General features: G+C 45.1%; 1 long non-coding RNA gene across 2 annotated transcripts; it reads right to left on the bottom strand.

The window, feature by feature from the left end:
- Positions 1-15,813: 15,813 nt before the first annotated feature.
- Positions 15,814-24,808, bottom strand: LOC306653931. 2 transcript variants are annotated; one of them, XR_013761837.1, is made up of 3 exons: positions 24,705-24,808; positions 24,176-24,288; positions 15,814-16,964 (listed from the first exon to the last, which is right to left on the bottom strand). It is a non-coding gene; the product is annotated as an uncharacterized lncRNA (long non-coding RNA). The 2 variants fall into 2 exon arrangements; XR_013761838.1 differs by lacking the exon at positions 24,705-24,808 and adding an exon at positions 24,373-24,654.
- Positions 24,809-26,061: the final 1,253 nt, after the last annotated feature.

Raw genomic sequence — 26,061 nt, 5'->3', positions numbered from 1 at the left:
TGGGCACTGGAGCGGGGGCCTCCTGCACACTAGACAAGAGCTTTACCACTGAGCTCATCTCCAGACCAGGACCAACTGTTCTGATCCGCATATGAGTGAGGTCATATGGCGCGGGTCTTCCTGTACCTGGCTTGTTTCACTTAACACAATGTCCTCCAGGTTCATCCATGTTGTCACAAGTGGCAGGATTTTGTTCTTTATTATGAGTAAGTAGTGCACCACTCTGTGTCTGTGTGTGTGCGTGCATGTGTGTACATACACATAGACCACGTCCTTAAAATCCACTCCTCCACTGATGGACAATTAGACAGTGGTTACTGGAAGCTGGGGAAGCAGGAGGAGCAAGAGGGGGTGGGGAGAGCTTGGTCAAGGGGCACAAGGTTACACAGGCAGGAGAAGTGTCCTGGTGATCTATGGCGCAGAAAGGTGACTATAATTAACAATCATGTATTGTATATTTCAAAATAGCCAGAAGAAAGTGTTTGAATATTCTCACCTCAAAGAAATGACAAATGATCGAGGTGATAAATATGCTAATTACCCGGTGTTGAGGATGGCACCGAGTCTACACGGATGGAAAAGTCACCTGTATCCTGTAAATGTGTACAATTATTAAGTGTCCATAACACATAAAATGAAATGAGTGTCAACCGTGGGTTGTTCTAAGATTTGGCTACCTGTGATTCTCAATAACAGGAACAGCGGTAATGACCACTGTTACATGTCGGGAGGGCCTGCCCTGTGCCTGGCCAGGTGTCAGTCATCGGAGGCATCAGTCACATAGGATCTCCACAGGACTTTATGAGTGGGTGCTGTTACGAGCTTCACTTCACAAGGGGAGCCGACAGGCAGAAGACTGACACATCCCTCAGGTCGTACATCCTGGAAGAAACTCACAATGAGCTTTGGAGTCACAAAGACCAATCGGAGGGGGTCTCTTCGCCTTCAGAGTCCTCAAAGTCCACCAAGCAAGGGACTTGAAGGCAGAGAGGGTGCAGGTGGAGTCAGGTGATCCACTGGGAGCCAGAGAGAAAATACTAGAAGTTTCACTTCTGTTTGCTTCTTATATTAAAATGACAGAGAAAGAACTGTAGCTTTAGTATTATTTAAATCCAACTGACCCTGATTCTGCCTGTCGGTCATTTGGTCACTTGTCATTCATAGTTTCTCAGATGTCCTGATGAAATACTAAAAATCTACCACATGAGGAGTCGATAGTAAGGTTGCCAGAAAAAAATACAAAGCACCCAGTTAAATTTAACTTTCAGATAAATAACAGGTCATTTTCTACTCTGAGTCTGGCCCAGTTCTTGCACGTCAGTATTGCTTGGCTGAATCTGGCAACTCTCTACACCACCACCCCCAAAAGAAAGATTGCAAAAAATCTGAATCTGGCAAAACTGACAGTGGCACGTTCTCTGGCGTCCCAGTCAATGGTCACTGGCTGCCAGGGTTGACTTGCTGAGTACAGGACCTAGTTGTACCTAAACCAACCTCCCCGGTGATATAATACTTTGTCCACACTACTTCTAGTTGTGGTGATGGTCCTGAGTCCAGACCTCCAGACAGCTGCCATGATGGCTCTTTGGAATCCTGATGCCATTAAGGCAAGAAGCTGGGACTACCCTGCCCGTATGAATGACAATGAGGAACAGGAGACAGGGCATCCCAGTGGAGGACACCAAGCCCTTCCAGGTGACAGCAACAGACCTGTGAACAGGTCACACTGGAGCAGCTCAGACAGGTGCACCCCAAGCCCATTGAAGGTCAGCCCACCTGACCTGACTAGAAGAATTTGAAATATAAAAATGGTGTTGCCTCAAGTCGATAAATGTTGGGTGGCTTGATACACAGCAAACGCTAACTTATACACTGAGTAAAGATATTTAGTTGGCCGGATGTTGCTTTGGCCAGAAAATAAATTGTTTTTGCCAGGCCTATTACAGCTACCAGAGGTCTTTGACTTTAAAAAAAGGGGCCAGGGAGGCCCTGTCTTAATGCTTTACTAGTTTTCAACTCCTAGAATTCCTTTGATGCTTATCTTCTTCCACCGTCAGCCCTTCACATCTGTGAGTTTCACTGATCTGAGGATTTTACCGACTGCAGATCCGAACTATTCAGGGAAAAAAAAAGCATCTTTACTGAACACCAAATTTTTTTGTCCTTTCTCCCTAAACAACACAAAATAACCACTGCATAATAGCATTTACATTGTATTCCATATTAAAAGTAATCTAGAGATGATTTAAAGTATAGCAGAGGATACAAGTAGGTTTTAGGCAAATGCTACATAATGATATATAAAGGACACGGGCATCTGAGGGGGTTGGTGTCTGAGGGGCCCTGGAACCATCGCTGCGGATACAGAGGGATGACTGTGTTTCCTTATTGTTTCTTGTGTTACAAAAACGTGGTCTAATTTGAACACACAGAGTTACAGAAGCAGTATGTATGCAAGCAAAACTGTGGTTGGAAGCTTTCAATTGAGCATTCAAGTGGCCCCCAGAAGTTCAAATGCAATGGTTAGCCACCCAGCCACTGCATTGTAAGTGCAGGGGGAGATCTCTCACAACTTTCCAGGACCTGAAATGATATCCAAGTTCAATCTACTGTAAGCAGCCTAGTGAGACCCTGTCTCAAAATGAAAAACTTTTTAAAAGGGCTGGGGATGTGGCTCAGTGGTTAAACACGCCTGGGTTCAATCCTTGGTACCACAAAAAAAAGAGAGAGAGAGAGAGAGAAAGTTCTGTCCTGTCTATACAGCAGTAGCTGAACCAGACACCATTCATTCACCAGCACATTTATTGAACCTGCTCTGCTCTGGACACTCTACCTAGTGTGTAAACGTCCAGCAGAGAATAGGCTCTACATGGTCCCTGGAACGATCCTGTTTGTGCTTTTTTTTTTTTTTTTTTTTTTTTTTTTGGTGAGGGGAGGGTACTAGGAATTGAACCCAGGTGCCCTCCATAACTGAGCCCCAATCCTAGGCAGTTTTGTCTTTTTATTTTGAGACAGGGTCTTGCTACGTGCTGAGGCTGGCCTTAACTTGCAAGGCTTGAGGCTGGCCTCCTACCTCAGCCTCCCTAGTTGCTAGGATTACTCGCAGCTGCCCCAAGTGTGATTCTTGTGTTCTACCTACAAAGTGCTTTGACTTCCTAAATTTCCTTGGCTAAGGTCAAGAAAGTCCTATTAGACACTTAAAAGTTTGAAAAGCACTAAGAGAAATCAGAACAAAACCCATTTTTTTTTTCCTTTTGCAGTTCGCACATCAAACCCAGGGCTTACACATGCTAGGTAAGCCCTCTATCGCGAAGCTACGCCCCCAGTCCAAAGGATGTGTTTTAAAATCTTGTTTCAACAGTTCCTCATGACACTAAATAATACATCTTTCTGTATTTTTTCATGGAATGGCCTGACAATTTGACACGAATAAAGAATACATTGTTTGGAGGCTGGAGAGGCACCAACTCTGTCACACTATACGGACGCCTGAGGCCAAACCTCACATCCAGTGCAAGTGGAGAAACTGCAGCACCACCCCCCCACACATACACAGAACTGTGCAGATCACTCGGAAGAAAAGTCATCTTTGGTTTGAATTATTTGGAGAACTGTCTCAATATCCCCCTTCATCATAACCGGAAAGGGGGCTAAGAGGACATTGACAGCCTCATTCATTCACAAATAACTTTTGAACTTCTTTGACGTCTCAGGTACTAAGTGCTGGGAACACAGCAGCAAAATAAGTCGAAAATCCTGCTTCAAAGAGCAGCCATTTCAGGCTAATGACAGGCAGCTCAATAAGAGAAAAAAGACGCATGTCGTGAGAGATATGAAAACGTGCTCCTGGGAGCCCCTCGTCCACCTATGATATTTATTTATTTACTTATCTATTTAGGTACTGGGGACTGAACCCAGGCTGCTCTACCACTGAAGTAGATCCCTAGTCCTTTTTACTTTACTTCTTATTTTGAGACAGATTCTCACTAAGTTCCTCAGGCTGGCCTCAAACTTGTGATCCTCCTGCCTCAGCCTCCCAGGTAGCTGTGCGCTACCTGGGTCCCTGGCCGCAACTCTGAGGTTCTTGCAGAAGAGCTCCTTGTGCACCCGTGCCTGGAGGATGGTACTCCTTTATCCAGGGAAGGTGGTCCTCTTCAGCCTGGGGAGGGACCTACGCAGATCCGTCAGCAAGGAAGGGGATCCAGCCAGCCAGGTCAGCCAAGGCAACACCGGCGATGAAGGGAGCGAAAAATGTCGTGACCAGATGGCCCTCACGTCCCACAATTTGCTCTTCATTTGGCTCAAGTTCACCAGATGCTGGGCTCCAACATACATGGAGGAAAGACAAAGTGGTGGCCGCTTCCTTCCCCTGAGCATCCGTTTACTTTACACCATATCATTACATAACAAGGTGGTCGCCCCTCAACAGAGGCGACTGCAGGTTGCTACAGAAACACTTGCCGCCTGGAAAATTCTGTGTTGCTTGCCGGTGTGAGCTCATCTGAGGCAGAGGCCGAAAGGCAAAGAGGCTGGCCTCGGGGTGATCTCAGGGGCAGGAACCCAGGCAGGTAAGCAAGAACCATCAGCTCCTTGGTATTCCCAGATCATAAAGTGCACAGCAAATTTTCCATAAGGATGTGTGTCTCCAGCTATGGTGGCCAAGCCTCTGCCAGGCAATCTAAAGCTTGAGAAGGCCAAGATTCACTTCCGTCCAACTTCGACAGGTGACTCTAATGCAGAATAAAGCATCTCGTCTTCCCTCTTCCTCACTGAAATCCTCCTCCTCTTTTCAAAACGTTTCAAACAAAATGCCTCTCCACTGTGGAATCCCTTCTATTGTTTTAATAAAGATTCCTCCTAAAGAAAGGAGATCTTTGATCTGACTTAACAAAAAGATCTAATCAAACAATAAAATCTATGTGTGTGGGGGAGGCAAGCTTCTTTGAGCCACATCAAATATACGAAGAGAAAATACATGTAAAGGCTGGAAAGGAACAAACAACAGCTTGAAATGTAATAACTGCTAAATAACTGAAACCACATGTTGATCTGACACGAGTTTCTAAGACAATTAAAGGTCAGTTCATTGAACAAACTTTCTTTGCACTTTGAGAAGCTGGAATCGTCTGTACTTTTGGCCACTGTGGGGCAGGTGCTCGTGTGGCCCAAGCCGCCGCCATAGCTGTCCGTAAGGGCCTAAGGGCAATACCCAAAAAGCAGGGCCCAATCCAGCCATCTCTCACTTGCCCGGGAGACAAGAACTACACACAGGTTGGGACCCTGGTTAGCTCGAGGCCAGTGTTTCTTGGTCAAAATGAAAACTCGGCTTCCCTCGGCTCTGCCCACCATGAGCTCAGGAGAGGAGTTTGAGCCTCAGACCCACAGAGCTGCCTCTGGAAACGCCTTCCAGCAGCTGGGCTGCCTCCGTTGGAGACTCTTCGGGGAAAATCTGGGTGTTAGGAAGTGACTTTTTCCGCAATGCTGTTGCCCCCGGGCCTGTCTCCTTTGAGAAAGGATGTGCTGGAGAAAGACTTCAAAGTCTTGCTTTCAAAAGGGAAATCACATCTAGAAAGCTTTTCTCAGAATGAGAAACAAATTATTTGATTTGAAAGAGGAGTAACTCTTAAGGCCCACAAGGAGGATCAAAGACCAAGTTCATGTCAACTTCAGAAGCGATCCTTTCCAGCGGAACATGACATTACTCTTCCGATTCCCTCCACGCTTCTCGAGAGAGAGAGTGCGTTTACTCGGGGATCAAAATAAAGCAGCGAGTCGGCCTTCCAAAAAGTCACGTGGCCGCTCCCCTCCCCCACCTCGCAGCGCGCCGGGGCTCCCGGGCTCCAGCCGCCTACACCGACTCCCACGGCCCGCGTGCGCGCTGCGGCGGCGGCTGCGCATCGGGACCCGCGGGTCCTCGCACAGTCGGGGGGAAATCCGTGGGTGGGGGCGACAGAAAGTGGCTGAGAACCCGATGACCCGAGAAAGCAGCTGGAGTCAGGCCTTCCTTTTTTTCCTGCCGCGCCCTTATCCTTAGACACTCGGGCCCCTCTCCCCAGCCCCGCTCTTTGGACCTGGCAGGTGAGCCCAGGCTAGCCAGCAGATGGTTAAGGAAGCCTGGGCTGCTTGCTTCGTATTTGCAATTATTCGAGTAATACCTCTTGTTTAAAAAAAAAAAAAAAAAAAAAAAAAAAAAAAAAAAGTCTTTTAAAAATCTCAAAGCAAACCAAAAGGGAGTGGGAGAATATTTCTGCTAATGGAGAAATGATTGGCTCACCTGTGAAGGGCCCGCTGTTCTTGCTTCCTTGTCTCCGCTGCCCTGCTCCAAGGCTCTTCTGCATTTGGTAGGTACTTTCCAGTACCCTAGGGACACCGATGGTATCTCTAGATATAAAGGAATTCTTCAACTTAGAAGCAGAAACTTGTGACATAAAAAACAATAATACCTTTGATCAATAAAATCAATCATGGATTCTTTGCAAAGTCCAATAAAATGGAGACACTTATTGGCAAGGCTAAGTAGGAGAAACGACATGCAACTAAAAGGGAGACCAGTGTAATGGCAACTAGTGGCCGGGGCAGGGCTCTGGGCTTGATCCCTGCAACCGCAACAAAAAAAAGCAAAGAAGAGAGAAAGAAAAACAAAAAGATTAAGGCACTGTTATGCAGCTGCATACTATTTGACATAAAACCTGGTTTTGTCTAGGGAGAAAAAATGAATTACCAAAATCCACCCAATCACTTCCTCTATTTACACCTAAAAATATTGCTTTTCTTTCTTTCTACTTTTTTATATATTAGGCATTGAACCCAGGGGTGCTTAATCACCAAGCAACACCCTCAGTTCATTATGATCATTATTATTAATTACTGAGACAGGGTCTCACTGAGTTGTTTAGCGCCTCACTTTTGCTGAGGCTGGCTTTGAACTCACCATGTTCCTGGCCAAGGCCTCCCAAGCCACTGGGATTACAGGTGTGAGCCACTCTGCCCGGCCTGCTGTTCCTTACCTGCTTGCTCCAAATAGTATTCCTTTAACACCCACTGTAGAAAACTGTGGAGAAACTTTTTCTTTTTTTCATGGAATTACTCTATTCCTAGGAGACAAGATGCCTACAATGTCTTATCTCCTTTAGCTAAACAGATTTAGCTTTTAGAAGTTTCTGTAGCAAGTAAATTGAGATACCCATGAGATAAACTTATTCCTTATTGTTTCTTATTGTTCCAGAAATTCCTTATTGTTCCTGTTTTCCTGATTCATTAATTCAATTTGAGGCCAAAGAACCTTGCTGGATCAGCAGCTGTAGCAGGTTCTTAACTGACAACCTAAAATAACCACAGAAATAATGACCCATCTTTGTTTAGGACTTATTCATTAGCATATTTGGTTCTCTTGATTTCAAGCTGAAGCTGCAATATTGTTAGTATACCCATTATAAAGATAGTGAGATTGAGGCAGGAAGAGGTTGATCAAGGTCACCCAGCTTGGAGTGGCAGAACAGGGATGCGGATGGAGAAAGGCTCTCCCTGTTCAGAGTATCAAAGGCCATATTACACCGTAGGAGAATTCAGCTGTCTTTATCACATTTTAACTGGGAATTTCACCCTGAATAAGGCACCTGTCTTACGTAGATGTCCCCCAGCAAGAGTGAGAGTGTAAGGTAAGAACAACATCAAAAGCCCTCAGGAAAGATGACTAAAGGATTTTAGGAAAGAGGATGTCCACTGAGGTGAAGTGCACTGCCCTGGAGGTTTAGCGGGGAGAGGAGAAGGCAAGCCCCAACCACCCCTGGCACGTCAGAGCTACCAGGACACGGCAGCTACTGTCACTCTTGTCAGTAGTGCTGTTAGTACTCACTGTCCCCACTACTTTTCTTTGGCGGGGAGGGTACCGGTGACTGCACCCAGGGGCACTCGACCACTGAGCCACATCCCCAGCCCTATTTTGGATTTTATTTAGAGACAGGGTCTCACTGAGTTGCTTAGGGCCTCGCTAAAATGCTGAGGCTGTCTTTGAACTCTCGATCCTCCTGCCTCAGCCTCCCGAGCCTCTAGGATTACACGTGTGCACCACCCTGCCCCACTCCCCACGACTTTTTTAAAAAAAAAAGAATCCCTTCTCTTCTTTCTTCCCCACGCCCCCCATGACTGACTGAGTGTCAATCCACTCAGAAGACCAGATTAGCCAGGAGTACTATATTTGCATTCCAAAGAATGACTGGGCCACAGCTGGGAGGATTTTGAGGCTAAGGACCCTTCTGTGCCCTGCTCCTCTCCTTTTCCACCTCAGGGGGCTGTTGGCACTCCCTCGCCAGAGAAAGCAGGTGTGGAAGTGGTTTGTGGGGTCCTGGCCCAGGGCCCAGGAACGTCTACTTCAGTGAACATTCTAGAAGGGGAAGCTTGTTCTCCAATTGTTCTATGTGGTTGTAGAGCCCAAGGGGTGGAACCCAGACTCCACCTTCTTTTGTATATGGACATTCATTGAATACCTGTTCCTTCCTGGACAGTCTTTCAAAATACCTAACAACAGAAAACACACTTTGGGGAAAAAAAAAAAAAGTCACTTTTGGTTTAATTTACACAGGACCTAAATTAAACTGTTTCTTTGCTTTGCTTTTTTGCGATCTGTACCTCAAAATTTCCAAGTATGTGTATTACATCATTCAGATTCCATGCCCAACCTGTAGAACTCAATTCTTCAAATGACTTACTGCTTTCGGGTTGAAGGCATATATGTCCCTTTTGAAGTGATATAAAAAAACAAGCCACCATGATTTCCTGGACTCACCATCCCAGGGGTTTTTTAAATAACTAAATTTGAGCTGGGTGTGGAGCGGCATGCCTACAATCCCAGCGGCTCCTGAGGCTGAAACAGGAGGATCCCAAGTGTGAGACCAGCCTCTCTCAAAAGAGAGGAAAAGGCCTGGGGACAGAGACTGGGGGGGCGGGGAAGCAGCCCTGAGTTCAATCCCCACCAGTACTGAAAAAATAAATACATGAGAAAATAAACAAGTAAACTTTTCCGTGGGCAGAAGAAAAGCATTTTCACCTACATTAATCTCATAAATTCTCTAGAGTTTGGGTGCAATTTGTAACAGCTCAGATAAGTTTTTATCTCGTTTTAAATTATGTGGTGCTTTCTCGGTGACTTCAGCAGCCCTCTGTGGTAGTATGATGCTTCTATGTGACCTTTCCAGATCCTTCATAATAACAGGAGCTTTGTGTGACTGTGAAATCAGCCAAGAAGCAGGGATATGCTGGTGTACTGTCTGTATTTTACAGTTTCTCTTTCTCAGGCTTGTTAGTTTTTGGAGGATACACATTAAGCAACTTGTTTCTGAATTAAGGTGTTGTGTAATCTGTTTGCTTTCTTAAGAATTGCCTTAAACTACTAGCCCGTGTATGTATGGGATCCTAGTTGTGAGCAAATCAGCAATGAACTTTTCAAGTTCCGTGTACCAAGATGAGTCAATGTGATTGATTTATTAATTAGCAAAAGCCATCCTCTGAAATTACCTTGCATTAATCACAATTCACGCACAATATATCCAATTAGTCTTAAGAGGTAAGTTTGACAAACTATCTTTTCTTCAGAGACAACAGTCAATTTTAATAACCCTTGCTGGATAAGTCATTAATGTTCAGCCTGAAATGATAAGTGGTGCAGGAAATTCCAAAAAGCACAACAGGCTCATTCTGGCAAAACTGAAAACTATGTAAAATGGAGACTAGGAAGCTGGGTGAAGCAGGAAACGAGATTCTGACAATTCAGGATAGTCTAGGATCTGCTGCTACACGCTCTGACAGAATCAAGGCCAGTAGGATTCTCCCGAGTTGAGGGCTGCTGAAAATGTACAGAACTCAGCCTTTTGGTTGAAGACCCTTAATATCTGTTCAGGGCCCAAACAAACCTATCCATTGACAAAAAAAGGTCAGGCCCACCCGTCATTAGGATTCCCAGATGTACTCTCTTGCATGCTTTAAAACCTGTGCTTGCAAAATCACACAGGTTTAGCCAACTTAAAATTATGTCTCCCTGTGGTCCTGTCTTGCAGATAAGGAGCAGAAGTCCTCAAGGTCATGTCAGAAATTGTACAGCAAATCCCAGACCAGAACCCAAAGAGATCCTAAGGAAAGCTAAACAGTTTCTCTCAGCCCAAGAATCTCTTTATATAATTAAAGAGCTACAATAAACAAAATTGCGTGGCTTCCAAGTCTAACATGTCGTGGTTTTAGTATCTTGATTCTAAATCTACTTTCTCAATAACCTCCCCAGTCTTAGCCTGACTATTTATATCTGTAAAAAGCAGATGTAGATATACACATGTAGGTAAAAATATCATACAATGGACAGGTCTACAGGGGCGGCGCCTTTGCTGTTTCTGCCGTGGGTGTGTTAGGTAAGCGCGCACCACTGAGAATACCTCCAGCCCACATGGAAAGTTCTATAGGAACAAAGTTTAAGGGATTCGAGTTCATTATCATTTAACTCACATGAATTAAACAAATTAATGGGTTTGACTCTGACCCTTCCATACATGTATAGGTCTAACTGACTCAAGTTAAAATGATCTCCGTGGAACCAGAAATTTTTTACACGTGTCTAAAGTGTTTAATTCCTTATACATGAGGGTTTTTTGACCTCATGGCCGCAAGATAGAGGGGGCGGGGCGGAGAAGCAGCTAGATATTTCTGGAGATTTTAAATTCCCCATACTTGAGAAAAAATGAAAATGATTTGGGAAAATCATTTGAGAGATCTCAAAATGATTTGAGAGATTTGGGAAAACAGTGGTTATTAAAAAAAAAAACTCATTTTATTGCAAAGATTTAAATATCTCTAGATTTTGTTAAAAAAAAAGAAAAATGGTCAAGCTTGAGTTACAAAACCCAGTAAATATTAGCAAATTTGTCTTCTAAAGATAGTCCCCAGCCGGTGGCCTGTGCTTCCTGAATGATCTTTTGAGCCCAAATGATTCATCAAAAGTGAAGCCAAGACTGAGATTCAGGGAGTTTTCAAAATGAAGTAGAAAAACTCCATGAGTAATGTAACTCTTTCCCTTCCTGATGTGCTGGACATTTTACAAGGCCAACTACAAACTCTCCTAAGCATCCATGAACTATCAAGTTCTCTGGGTTCCTAAAACAGAGAGGAGAGAGAAAGGGAAAGACAGACAGATCTCTGAGTGTGCTGCATGCACTTCGAGGGCTGAGAAACAAAGGAAGTTTCCATGCTAGAAGCAGGAGTCCTCTGAAGCCTGGGCTTGGAAATGAGTTAGTTCACTTGCTTCCTTGTCTTTGAAACCCTCCTCTCTGGCTCGCTCAACACCTCACCACCTTTAGTTCTGCAATTAAGGAAGTGAAAACCTGAAGCCGGAGCAGCCCCTGTGAATCAGGACCCGGGCCTGTCCAAGGTTCCCTCTGGCCAGTGAGCCTCAGTCAGCATTCAGAAAGGAAAGCATGTGTCCGCGGTTCTTGGGATGCTGCACTTGAGTAAAACCCATCTGGGGAATGCTACCTCACAGGATGAATTCACAGAGCGATTGCACTTAGCTGAACTTTGGTCTTTTGTTTTGAAGGCCTCTGGGGAAGTTGATAAAGTTATGATTTATTGTTTTGTGAGGGACATTCCAAAAAAGTAAGCAAAGGTCATAGAGACCAAGTCAACTTTCAACTCAGCTTTGGGAGGGCTGGATTTTTTGTGCTGTAAGGGCCTTAAGCATGCGAGGCAAGTGTTCTACCTCCGAGCCTCATCCTCAGCCCAGGAGTGTGGTGGTGCAGGCCTGTAATCCCCGCAGCTCGGGAGGCTGAGGCAGGAGGATCATGAGTTCAAAGTCAGCCTCTGAAACTTAGCAAGGCCCTAAGCAACTCGGTGAGACTCTGTCTCAGAATAAAATATAAAAAAGGGCTGGGGATGTGGCTCAGTGGTTCATCCCCCTTCCCCCCATGGCCTCTCTGAGTTCAATCCCTGGTAGGAAAAAAAAAAAAAAAAAAAAAAGCTACAATACAAAATGTATTCTAATTGTAAGGAAATTTCAGAATGCAGTAAAAAGTCTTATGAAAAGAAAATGGAGGTCTGGGGAGGTAGCTCAGTTGGTAGAGTGCTTGCCTTACAAGCACAAGGCCCTGGGTTCAATCCCCAGCACCACAAAAAAAAAAAAAAAAAAAAAAAAGGATTCCCTAAGGAATATCCAACATTAATCAACAGGCACCCATCTCGTCAAATGCATTTCAAAGACAGATGATGAGAGCTGAGTGGTATCTTTCCCGGTAGGAACACCCGAATCCTAAAACCAAATTGTTGGTTTTGGTCCACAAGTTGCTGTGTGCCTGAGTGCACTATGTATTTATTTTTCAAATGGATGTTTCAGCAACCAGCTGAGGCCTCCACTTCCTTCAAATGTGCCACAATCCTGGTTACTTCCTCCTCCTCCTTCCCTCCAGTGGGCCCAGAAGGCAAACGTAAGTAAAAGTCTCCCCCTGATAGTCTGACAGCAGTGTGAGAAGCTGCCCCCTCTCCCCCACTTGGGCGGGCCTTTAATGTGGGCCAGCTCCCCATCCCACCCCTACCAGTGACTCTTAGTTCCCACCGTGGCTTTGCAGAACCTTACTTGGCTAGAAGGATATACCTCCTGCAAAATAGACACGGCCTTATAAGGATTTTAATTTGCAGATAAACACATCTTCATGCAGTGATAGCTCTTAAACTTCTCACTCTCTGCCTAATCTTTAATTTATCCCAGAAATGCAGAAACCTTGAAGTGTTCTTTAAATATAAAGATCAAAAAGAAAAAAAGAAAAGAAAAGCACTAAAAGCTTTAAAGATACATGTCCAAATGAGCCTATAAAGAACCCTTTAAAAAACAAAACCCCACATTCACAGAGATGAACTGCAGGGGATCTAAATTGAGAATGATGTGCTGTTGTCATGAATGATCATGATAACTGACAAAATTGAATTAGCCTGAGTTTGGGGCCTCACAGTTAAAGAAGTAAACAGGAAAAAAAAAAAAAAAAAAAACTAGTATGCAAGAAGTGTGTAAACATGAGCTGCTGTCAAAGAGGGTATAAAAGTAAAATGTGGCTGGGGATGTAGCTCAGTGAATGAGCCTTTGCCCTGGGCTTCATCACCAACACTGAAAGAAAAAGAAAAAAGAAAAGAAACCAAAGAGATGGAAGAATTGCTTCCTATGTGCAGTGGAAAAGTTTACCCAAATGACAAGCTGTCGTGTGGGGACATCTCAACAACATTCTAGGCTGCTTCCTCAGATCAAAAAGCAGAGACACAAGCTTAGCATTTATGTCTGTGCTGCTGGCCATATTCCTCCTTCCCTGGAGTAATCCTATGCCACGTCCATGAAGCAACTGTCTCATACCTTCATGTTCTGAGTACAAAGACCAGTGGGGTCATATGACATGGCTATATTTAGAGAAGGACTCTGTTTTCTGTTTTGCTCGGCCCTCACAATTTTCTGCTCCAAAGAGGAGTTTCAAATGCACATTGATCTTTCTCATTTCGTGAATGAACTGAATTAGCACCTGTTTTCAACTGCCAAAATGCACTTTTTTTTTTTTAAAGGGGAAAGAGAAGTCTGTGTGCTCTTAATTCAACATGGGAGGTATAATTTTTTTTCCCTGCTTTCTTCAAAAGAACTTAACCAGAAACTTAACCAGAAAGGTACAGTAAGAATATTTACTAAATTTTATAAATGCTGGGGCTTGTACTTTAGTGAACCAAGCAACATACAGGGCAGTGATGATATTCCAAGGTGATTTGGATATAGCTCCACGCCCCCATGCTAATATTGGGGGAAACTAGCTCATGTAATCACATAAAGTGACTGAGAAGTCAACTCTAGGAAGCAAGAAAACAACTGGGTAGTCACACGTGTATCTCTGTGAGCCCTTTCCACATAAAATGCCTGAAAAAAAATTTTTTTTAATTGTGTCATAAGTATTAATTGACTATGACAAGACCAGCCTTTTTGAAAGGATGCTCTCCACCTGTGAGTATTCTTTCTCCGGTGGTAACCTAAGTATTTTCCCAAGGTTGAGCATTGGATTAATTAAATGAGTTTTTAAAAAACTCGTGCCCGTCCATGAAATGGATGTGGCTCAGATAAGTTGCACTGACCACATGGACTCTAGTGTCATGAACTTTCCTGTGTATTCAAAGGTGATGCTGAAGGATCTGAGCAGGTTAAATGAGCTGGTGCGGAGATGCCCAGCTGTGGGCATTTGCATGTTTTTTGCTCTGCCTCCTCTGCCTACCCTGGAGACTCATAGTGGAAAAGGGCACTAGAATGGGCAGCAACCAAATAACAAAAACAAACAAAAAGCCAGGCACAGTGGCGGCACATGCCTGCAATCCTAGCGGCTTGGCTTGGGAGGCCGAGGCAGGAGGATTGCAAGTTCAAGGCCAGCCTCAGCAATTTAGTAAGGCCCTAAGCAACTTAGCCAGACCCTGTCTCTAAATAAAGCATAAAAAATAAAGGTCTGGTGATATGGGATCAGTGGTTAAGCAGCTGTGGGTTCAATCCCTGGTACCATAAACAAAACAAAACAAAAACCCTACCACCTAAAGGCCAGGAATGGGGTTGAAATACTAGGACTGGTGCAATAGCAGGCTGCGGGGAAGCAGGCTGATTTGAATCCTGCATGCTGAAGACACAACTCATATTTGCTTTCCATCCCCCCAGCTCTGGGCTCGCCAACAGTGGTGTTTGGACAGAGAATCAGATTCAGGCTCCATAAGCAGAGAACTCCTTCATTCACTCGACGTGTATTAAATCCGCCTCCTGAAATGACACCTACCAACTTACAGGCACAGACAGGACAGGCACTCAGTGTGAGAGGGTTCTCACTTAGTGCCACGTTCCAAGAGGATGGAGAGCTCTTCTGGAACATTCCAGCTAACAAAAAGGGACTGGTCAGCACTGCCGTTTTAACTAAGACAATGTCTGTGCAGGTCTCCTTTTTGCTTCAGTTTTCCATCTGTCCTTCTCCAGGGTGCTTGTGGTAGTTTCCCACAATTTCGGTTGCTGCTTAGACTCTTTTTTTGTTAATTACTGGGGATTAAACCCAGGGATGATTTACCACTGAGCCACATCCCCGGCCCTTTTCTTAATTTTGAGACAGGGTCTCACTACATTGCTGAGGCTGGCTTTGAGCACCTAATCCTCCTGCCTCAGCCTCCCGAGCCACTGAGATTATAGGCATGCGTCACCATACGAGGCCGGCTGAGACCCTTTTCCATTGAGGCTTTAACAAATTTCTCTTTTATTTCTTTTTTTATTTTTTTCAGTACGGGGGATTAAATCCAAGGGCACGCTTCTGTTGAGCCATGTCTCCAGTCTTTAAAAAATTTGTATGTGAACACACACACACACACACACACACACACACACACACACACAGAGACAGGGTGCCCCTACACTTCCTCAAACGTGCGATCTTCCTGCTTCCGTCTCCCAAATTGCTGAGCTTACAGAGTGTGTCACCATGCCCAAAAAACTCTTTGATTTTTTAACCACTCAGGTTTTTCCTTTAATGGTCAGTATCAAACAAGGTTCGTCTCGATGCTCAGGGACCCTAGAACTGGGGTACAATGGACTATTTAAGATGTCCAAACCTGTCAGGCATGGTGGTCCACAGGGCCAGGCAGCAAGCCGTGCCAGTTCAGGGGGCGCCGCTCACCCCCGCTGCCTGCGCGGAGTAAAGAAAGAGGTGATCACCAAACAACAGCTGAGTTTTACTTTTTCATTTTTATTTTTATTCATTATTTATGCTGGGCTGAAACCCAGGGTCAGCCCCTGTGTTTGGCTTTGTGTAGACAAGCAGGCTTGGTCTGCTTCTTTCTGTCCCGTGTTAATGTGAGCCCATGGCCTGCAGAGCTGGGGGACACCAGTCTGCCCTGTCTCGTGTATTCTGGAAAGGCTGAAAAGCTGGTCATTCTCTTGGGAATTTGGGAGCATTGCCTCTGGAGAGGGTCCATTTGGAAATTAGCCTACCTCCCTTTAAAACGAAATGCCCATGGAGCTCACAGTCCTTGGAAGGGCCGGAGCTGGGCACTGCTGGGGGACAGGCCTGCGCTCAGCGGCGCTGGGCTGGTGAACCCAGGGCTCCTTGCGTTCCTCTGCCCTCCTCTCCACTCGTCCTCTGCCCCCACAGTGTCCTGGGCCCCATTTTATTTTGTGGCGGCTCCCAAAGCTTATTTCAGCTTTTCTGAAGTTTACAGAATGTATTTACGTCGCATCTTATGATCATGACAGCTTCAGAGTAACCAAAGATAGCAAAGCTGGTCCTCTCTGGCACCCACCAGCCAACCCCACGGCAAGCCAGCCGAATGACACTGCTTTTTTATTTAACGACTTGCTTTACAGCGGAAATGCCAGAAGGAAGAAAATGTAAATTGGGGTCATTTGATATTGGAAATGTTCCTGAAGTTTCATGATTTACCAGTTTCCTCTGAATGCTAATTTTATATTTTATAAAGCACCTAATATGTGCAAGGATCTAAGGGAAAAGTTATCATAAATAGGAACTGATCTCTGTCCTTGAGTTTACTTAACATGTAAACAGTCCCTGAGGAGTAAGGGACTGTAGTAAATATTTTAGATCAAAGGGTCCATAAATCCTCAGAGATTACACATTTCAGGTTTAAAGAACCATATAGTCTGTATCTCAGTTACTCAGCTAGCCGCAAGAAAGCAGCCATAGCCAATTATACATAACTGAATGAGCACAGCTGTGTTCCAAAACACTTTGTTTGTTCGTTTTGTGGTACTGGAGATTAAACCCTTGTGAATGCTAGGCAAGCACTATACTAATAAAACTTTATTTACAGCAGTGGAAGGGGACAGTGGTACAATCCTGGGATCCTGGTGATGTGGAGGCTGAGGCAGGAGGATCAGAGGATCGAAAGTTCAAGACCAGCATCAGAAACTTAACAAGACTCTGTCTCAAAATCTGTAAAAGAAAAAGGTTGGAGATGTAGCTCAGTGGTAGAGCGCCCCTGGGTTTAATCCCCAGTACTACACAAGGGAACAATAAAGCTTTATTTGCAAAACCGGTCATCTGTGCAGATTTGCCTGGGGGTGACAAAGGCTGAGAGCTTCATTGGAGGCATTAAATCATGCAGTTGCCACAGGTCACCATTAAGGACAGCTCTTATTGCATTAGCACATTTTAGATGGGGAAACTGAAGCGGGAGAGAAGGGGATCTTAGCCCAGGACACACAGCAAGTGACTATCAAAGCTGAGATTTGAACCCACGTTTTCCCTATTCTGGAAGTGGGCCTTCCCTGCTAACACCAATAATAATGGTGAGGGCAAAGTCAAACCCCAGCTTCCTCACTGACCCCCTGAGACCACCAGCAAATGGCCTAGCCTCTTCTGCCTCACCCCCGCATCTGCACCATGGATAGGCAGAGTATCTGCAGCCCAGGAAGGACCAACGGAGCTGACCCAGGAGAGCATGCTGGGCATGGAGTCTGGCTGGAAGTCTTTAGGGGGCACAGGCCTGTCACCTCAGAGACCTGGGAGGCTGAGGCAAGAGATTTCAAGTTTGAGGCCAGCCGAGATAACTTAGCAAGACCCTGTCACAAAAAAGGAAAAGCACTGAGATTGTGACTTAGTGGTAGAGTGTCCCTTGGTTCAACCCCCCCCCCCCCACACACACACAAGAGGAAAAAAGAAAGAAAAGCATTAGATGATAAATGTGGCCTCTTCTTGTGATGAGGTGCATAAGGGAGGTCTCTGGGGGTGTGACTGTGATAGAGAGGCGTCCCCTCCCAAGGCAAGAGAGAGGGACTGGGAAATGTTGCTGGGGGTCCCTGCTGGGGACACTTCCCTCCTGATGTCTCCTCTGTGTGGAGGAGCGACCTACCCACACATCCCTGGCCCTCTCCTCCCGCTTCTCCTGAGGGCAGGTGGGGTAGCCTCACCCCATGCCTCAGTGGGGAAGGAGGCCTGGGCTCCCCAGCCCCCTTGGTACCAGCAGAGAGATGCCCAGAGCTTTTGACCCACAAGCCTCCCGGTTAACACCTTGCGCTAGAGACGAGGCCCTGCCGTGGCCCAGGGCTGGATAGCATTCCGTCCACAGCCTCATGGCCTCTCCAGTGCTGGTTTCCTGCCTCTGCTTTCTCTCTCTCTCTCTCTCTCTCTCTCTCTCTCTCTCTTCTTATTTGTCTGTGTGTCAAAACATGGGCAGAGGGTGTTCCTCAGTCCTTCTGAGCACTCTCAGATACAAATGACTCCCCTTCCCTGCCCTTATGACATCACCTGGTCAGGTGGCTTTACACTGCTGTCACTTGCTGAAGACTCCCTCCTGGAGTTCAGTCCTCTGCCCTGACTCCCAGACTGTGCCCCCATCTGTCTACTGAACAGAATCCCCCGCTCCCTGGTTTCTGCTTTTCCTCAGAGTTGTGCTCTCACCTGAAGCCTGTGTGTGGAAGAGCCGTTTATCATTCGCTCTTTCCCATGGAAACCTGAATCATGTGAAATTACATGAAGGCAGAGGTTTTGTCCCACTTATGTGTCCAGAATGGCACCGGGCACAGAAGTGCTCAGAAAATCCCTGAGGAGTGAGCGAATGAGGGACGGAACCAAGCAGGGTGATTTCCAATTGCGGGTCCACATCAAACCAAAGGAGCGCGGCTTGCGACGCCTCCAGTGACGAGTCACAGGGTCCCAGGACATCTTGCGGTTGTTCACCCTAAGTGAGAAACCTGGATTTTATCACATAAATGCTCCGGGCTATTTTTATTAAAAAATTAGCCTTTGGAGATCAATATGTTTTGGAAAGGAAAATAAATTAACAACTTTGTGTAGATTTAAAAAAAATAACCCCTTGGTATTTCAAAGGCAGCACATGCACATTGTGTAGAAAGCTAGATAATAGCTCAACCATAATGAAAAAATGAAAGCATCAGCCTTCACACCTTACTGCACGTGAAGCCAGATCTTTTTCTATGTGTCTGTATAGATGCTGATGCTATTTTTTCCGATTTTATTTTAGGTACTGAGGATCAAGCCTGATCTCCATCTCCCACCCTTTTTGATGTTTTATTTTGAGACCGGGTCTGGCGAGGTCGCTAAGGCTGTGCTTGAACTTGCTGTCCTCCTGCTTCAGACTCCCGAGGGGCGGGGACTGCAGGCGTGTGCCACTGTGCCAGGTACCCAGGCGTTTTTTTACCAAAAGGAGACCGTGCCTCGTGTCCTGAGCTGAAGGTCTCTGCCTTTCTGTGGCTTCGATCTTGTCCTTGTCTGGTACCATTCCGTGTTCAAACGGCCCCCCGATCCAGAATATCTGTGCAGCCGGTTTAGCCAACCAAGATCCAATCCAGGGCTGGGAGGTGACACAGGGCAAAGCGCTTGCCTAGCGTGTGCATGGGGCTGGCAGGAAGCCAGCCTCCTCCTGCTGCTGTCCCCAGGCTGAGAGCTGAACTCTGGGCAGCAAGAAGAATCTGTCGCTGAGGAATCTGAGGAAAGCCGAGGAATGGGGACTGTGTTGTGGAAAAAGGGCTACTTGGGATGGGTCGTTGGACACCAAGACTCTGCGGGCGACCAGCTGGGAAGCCCGAAGGGAAACTGAGCACTACACGCTGGCCTCGCACAGGTAAGGCCCTGGCTTCAGTCTCCAGTGTGGCAAAGCAGAAAAGAGAAAGGAAGAGAGAAACCCGGCTCTGCGGGCGGTCCAGTGACACAGAGCAGGGACCCTGAGCCCAGGGACCCGATTCAAATCCCCGCCTCTCCGCTGAGCTCTTAACCTCAGGAGAGGCAACGGCTGTGTCCACCTGGGCGAGATGAGGACCGTGGTAGGAGCCTCTCAGAAAGCAGCTCTGGGGACCAGGGGAGTCGGTGTCTGTGGAGCACGTGGCAGCCTCCGGCACGCAGTAGGTGCCACACAAATGTTTGCTATTGCTGTTGTCATTGGTGCATGCCTTGCCCAATTTCTCATGCCCCACACACTGTTGCTGGTAGCAACCCAGCCTCTCAGCTGCCACAGCCAAATGCCTGGAGACATGTCAAATGTCCCCTGGAGGGCAAATGTGCACCTGGTTGCTGGGTGCTGGCACATGCCTCTAATCCCAGTGGCTCAGGAGGCTGAGGCAGGAGACTCACAAGTTCAAAGCCAGCCTCAGCAACAAGGCTCTAAGCAACTCAGGGAGACCCTGTATCTAAATAAAATATAAAAAAGGTCTGGGGATGTAGCTTAGTGGCTAAGTGCCCCTGAGTTCAATTCCCAGTACAAAAAAAAAAAAAAAAAAAAAAAAAAAAATTGCACCTGGTTGAGAACCACTAGTTGGGAATTGACAGGTAATGCAGCTCTGGTCACTGAGCTAGGTCATTTCATGCCACATTATTCTTTATGACTACATAGTATTCCATAGCGTAAAGAATCTGTCATTTATGTAACCAGTCTCTTGATGGAGCTTAACTTTTTTCACTTTTTACAATCAATCTTACTATGAATATCTATGTGTTTACCTATTTGTACACTAGGATAAATGCAGTAGTGTGAACCTTCCAGCTGCTTGAGAGACTGAGGCAGGAGGGTCACTTGAACCTGATAGCAACCCACGTTGGTACATCAGCCTGGGCAACACAGCAAGAACCTGCTTCAAAAAAAAAAAAAAAAAATATATATATATATATGTACACACAATATATATATATATATATATATATACACACACACTATATATATACAATATATGTGTGTGTAGATGTAAATGTGAATATAAATCTCAATACATTTCTTCACTTGTGAGAATGAATTTATAGAATAAATGCCTAGAAGTAGAATTTACACAGTTTTCATTTCTTTCTCTCTCTCTCTTTTTTTTTTCTTGGTACTAGGGATTAAACCCAGGGTTGCTCTACCACTGAGTCACATCCCCAGCCCTTTTTATTTTTTATTTTGAGACAGGGACTTGCTAAGTTGCTTAGGGTCTCACTAAATTGCTGAGGCTGACCTTGAACTTGCGATCCTCTTGCTTCAGCCTCCTGAGTTGCTGGGATTACAGGCCTGCACCATGGTGCCTCCCAGTTTGTGTTTCAATAGACAGCACCAGTGTGCCTTCCAAAAAGTTCCCAAAAGCCAGTGTTAGTTTACCCACTACATGGATCAATGCCCATTTCCATAAATCTTCACTAAGTCTATGGGAAAAAAACGATTTAAAAATATTTTTTGCACTTCAAACAGAAAAGCAAATGGTTATCTATTGAAAAAACATTTTTTGATGTAGAGTAACATACTACTTAATAAAGTTACCATAATTCATTTGTATTCTGATGTTGAGTACTCAATAACTTTTTAGTGTATATATATTTTTTAATGGGTACAACTATTTTTCATAATTGTACCAATTCATTTACACATTTTAATTGTGTGCATTTGTGGTACTGCGGATTGAACCCAGGGCCTCGCACATGCTCAGCAAGTACTCCATCTCTGAGCTACATCCACAGCCCTTTAAATTTATGTTTAATTGAGAAGTAACAATTGTGTATATGTACAGGGTACAATGTGATACTTTCATTCAGGTTTAAACCATGGAAAGACTGAATGGGGCTGAGTAACACACCTTTGACCACCAATCTGTCATTTTTGTGTGGTGAGAACATTAAAAACCTATTCACCTGCCTATTTGAGATATACATTCTTCGTTTTGTTGTTGTAGTACTGGGAATTGAACCCAGGCGTGCTCTCTCTACCAGCCCTTTTTGGTTTTTATTTTTTGGCACTGTGGATTAAATCCACAGGTACTAATTGACTCAGCCACATCCCCAGCCTCCCCACTGCTTTTTAAATTTTGAGACAGTGTTTCCTTAAGTTGTTAAGGCCTTGCTAAGTTGCTGAGGCTGGCTTTGAACTCAAGATCCTCTTGCTTCAGTCTCCCGAGTTGCGGGGATTACGGGCACATACCACCGCACCTGGCTTGGTGTTTTTCTTTTGCGACAGGGTCTTGCTAAATTGCCCAAGCTGACCTTGAGGTTGTGATCCTCCAGCCTTAACCTTCTGAGTTGCTGGTATTACAGGCATGCAACACCATGTCCAGTGAAATATACACTTTTTAAAATATATTTTTATTTTTAATTGACACATAGCAACTGTATATACTTATGGGGTGTAGCATGACATTTCAATATATGTATATGCTGGGTGTGATGTTGCACGCCTGTAATCCCAGCAGCTCAGGAGGCTGAGGCAGGAGGATCTTAAGTTCAAAGTCAGCCTCAGCAACTTAAGCAATTGCGTGGGATTCTGTCTCAAAATAAAAAATAAAAAAGGCTGGGAATGTGGCCCTTGGGTTCAATCCCTGGTACAAAAAAAAAAAAAAATATATATATATATATATATACACATATATATATATATGTAAATAAATGCATGTATGTAAGCACCTAATATGTACAGTGTGTAAGGATCAGATCAGAGTCATAGGTACATCCATTATCCCAGAACTATCAATTCTTGTCATCATGCAGAGAGATGGAGCACTAAAACTTATTCCTCTAGTCTAACTGGAACTTTCCACCCTTTCTATTGTTCCTTTGCTGGGGATGGAACCCAGGACTTCATGCATGCTCGGCAAGCGCTCTGTCACTGACTTACACCTCCAGGCCCTTTGATATTTTTTTTTTCTTTAACTTTAAAGAAACCTGGTCACTCATCTTCAGATTATATGAATATTTAATATTTATGTCTATAAAATGCCCTTCCTCCAGGATGCATTTTTCCATTAGACACCCCAGTCACCATATCTGGGACCCCCAATGATTTTAGAGGTTTCCCCCCCAAAAAAAAAAAAAATTGTTTTCTGTCATTAGACATCAAATCCAGTCCCCTGTGCATTTTGCATGCTGGGTAAGTGCTCTACCACCAAGACACACCCCAGTCCAGAAGTTTTAATGTCTTTTAAAACTGGAAGAAGCTAGGCACAGTGGCTCATGCCTGTCATCCTGGCTACTGAGGAGGCTGAAGCAGGAGGATCCCAAGTTCAATGGCAGCCTGGGCAATTTAGTGAGACCCTGTCTCAAAAAATTAAAAAAGGGCTGGGGATGTAGCTCAGTAGTAAAACACCCCTGTGTTCAATCCCCAGTACTAATAAATAAGTAAATAAATAAATAATGTTATTTTAAAAACCAGAAGAAAACCATGAACCTTAGGTTGTAGAAAATATTCTAATATTTAATATAAGTATATTTGGTTTTATATCAATGCAGTGGCAGCATGTGTATTTTTATCTTTTTTTTTTTTTTTTTTTTTTCTTTGTAGGAAGAATTCCACAAAAGTCTTATCATGACCCTGCCTGGTTTTAGTGTATTTATTCAAAACACATATACCAAGTCTGACAGCTTCCCTGCAGAATAAGTGGAATAAAAACAACTCAAATCTCAATGTGTAAAACATTCAGATGATTTTCCTCCTGTAGTGATCAATTTTAAATTTTGAAATAAAATTAAATAAAGGAAGATGAGAAATACTTCTCATCACTTTTCCTAAGAACAATGTGACTTGGGCATATCTGTGGTAGGCCTTCACTAAAACAAGGAGAGCGAAACAATACAAAATGTGTATTTTTAACTTTTATTTCTCCACTATTTTGTTTTTACTGTTTGACATCTTTTTACTGGTGATGAATGTGTTTGGTTTGCAGCACATGTTTTTGGTTTAAATAAGAATATAAGTACAGCTGGGCATAGTGGCACAGGCCTGCAATCCCAGTGGCTTGGGAGGCTGAGGCAGGAGGATCGAAAGTTCCAAGCCAGCCTCAGCAATTTAGCAAGCCCTAACTCAGCAAGACCCTGTCTCAAAATAAAAAAATAGAAAGTAAAGGGCTGGGGATGTGGCTCAGCGGTTAAGCGCTTCTGGGTTCAATCCCTGGTACTAAAACAAACAAACAAACAAAGTAAGTACAAAATGCAAACGCAATACCTTGGGGAGATCCATGTAAACAGATATGGCTAATTAAAAATCTCACTTTCATAGGTTTCTTTTCAAAATTAAAATGGAGGACTAGTTCCCAGCATCTTGTTACTGGGACAGAGGCAACAGAACCAAAGGACACCCTGGGAGCCTACTGAGCTGGGGGGGGAGGGGGGGGCTCTGGAGGTGAGGACCAAGGGGACACGCCCTGGTGCCTGGTGTGTGCAGGTAGCCAGGAACCTACCTGCTTGCAGTCAGCCCAGGAACACCCTCAGCTCCCTGCACTGGGGTGAATCACTTCCTTCCACGGCTGGGGGTGATCCATCACGGCGGCGCCTTGTCTAGATTTTAACAACACTGTCAACAGAAAAGTTTCCTCATTCCAGAAATGCAAAACGAATTACATAAGAAACGTGTTCTTAAAGGAAAAAAAAAAATCACCTAAAGGTGTAATGATCAGGAGGAACAATCAATTAAACACGGGAACATAAATGTCCTTTTTAAAAATGCTTGTCAAAGAAATGAGGCGGTTTCTCTTCCCTCGCTGATTTACAACAGTGATCTTGCTTTCTGAAGGCAGGCAGGGCGTGTGGGGAGCCTTCCAGGAGTGTGTGGACAGAGACGGGACCAAGGGGTGACTGGGCGAGGCTGGCCGAGCACAGGAGTTTTCAGTTGCCAAATCAATACCTGGTCGTCCTTGAAAAACCCGCAGCTCTGTTTTTAATAGCTGGCTACACGGGTGAAATCACACTGATTACTTAGTGAAGACTCACCTTTGATCCACTGATCTACTTAGAAACTGCTGCAGACACCGCCTGTGGCCCCAGAGATCATTAACAAATTAAAGCAGGAGGAAGAGAACGCTGCGAGCTACCCAAGTACAGGAAGTCTGAGGTTTGTCAGTTGTTGAAACGTTTGATATTGTCTTTTAAGAGCCCGTGCGCTTCAAAGAGAGTTTTCTTTGGAATAACAAAAGACTAACATTAAAAAGTAAGAAAGGACTGGGGTCCTGCTCAGTGGCAGAAATACACAGGCCCTGGGCTCGTCCCCAGCAAGGCAAAAACAAACAAGCCCAAACCCAGAAAACCAGCAAAGCCACATGCTGCCCAGTGGATGGATTTCCAATTAGACGGTGACAGCCGTCGATCCCCGTCTAAGATCCAGCCTGTGCCTAAATACGTTTCTCTTTCCAATCAGGCAGCAGTGAAATGCAAAGTCATTTAACGCCCGAGTTCTGCACTCATTAAACAAGGCACCTTGCTTCTTCTTATTTTTTTTTTTTTATTAATAGACTTTTTTTTTTTTTTTTTAAGGAACTGTTGAGGTCAACAGAAAACTAAACAGCGTGCAGAAAGTTCCTGTGTACCTCCTTCTTCACCACCTGCCCCGCGTCCCTTTTCCCCTACCCGTAGCATCTCGCCAGGTGAGGCACCCCTGACACCCTGGAGGAGCCAATAGTAATACATTATTCTTCGCCCAGGTCCTGGCCTGCGTTGTCCACCCTTCACGCTGGCCATTTCTGGAGGCTTGACCGATGTCGTGTGACACGATTCACCCTGACAGCCGCATCGGAACAGAAATCCCCTCTTGTTTGAGCAAGGTCCCATTCTAAGTTCTACACTGTCAACATAACTGCTAATTTTTTTTTTTTTTTTTTTTAACCTGCTTTTAGGAACCAAAGAGAGCCGAGTCTCCCTTTTGGCAGAATCCTACAGAAAGTCCCTTCGGCTGTAACTGGGATGGCTCTGGGAAGAGGTCTGATGGTCCTGGCGGATGTATCTTCACCCACGGCGGAAAATACCAAAATGTGTCTGCTAAACCTAGAGGAGGAAGCCTCTCCCTGCGCACCCGGCAGGAGCCCTGGCAGGGGCGTGTCCCAGGGTGGCCCGCCCCCACCCAGTTTATACTCCCACCACCGGATCCGTCTGAAGCTCCCTGGCTCTTGGAGGGAGTTTTGGTGGATAGGAGTGTAGCTGAGACTAACCAAGGGAGGCCTAGCCCTTCCGAAATATCTTAAGGAAGAGTGTTGCAAGCAACAGCAGGGCCCTGGGATCCGGTGGGATCAGGCTCTGAAGAAAGGATGAGGCTGAGGCAGGAGGATCGCAAGTTCGAGGCCAGTTTGGCCACCGA

This window comes from Sciurus vulgaris (genome assembly GCF_902686455.1).
Source record: "Sciurus vulgaris genome assembly, chromosome: 2".
NCBI classification, from domain to species: Eukaryota; Metazoa; Chordata; class Mammalia; order Rodentia; family Sciuridae; genus Sciurus; species Sciurus vulgaris.
This window is presented reverse-complemented; position numbering and strand designations above follow the sequence as displayed.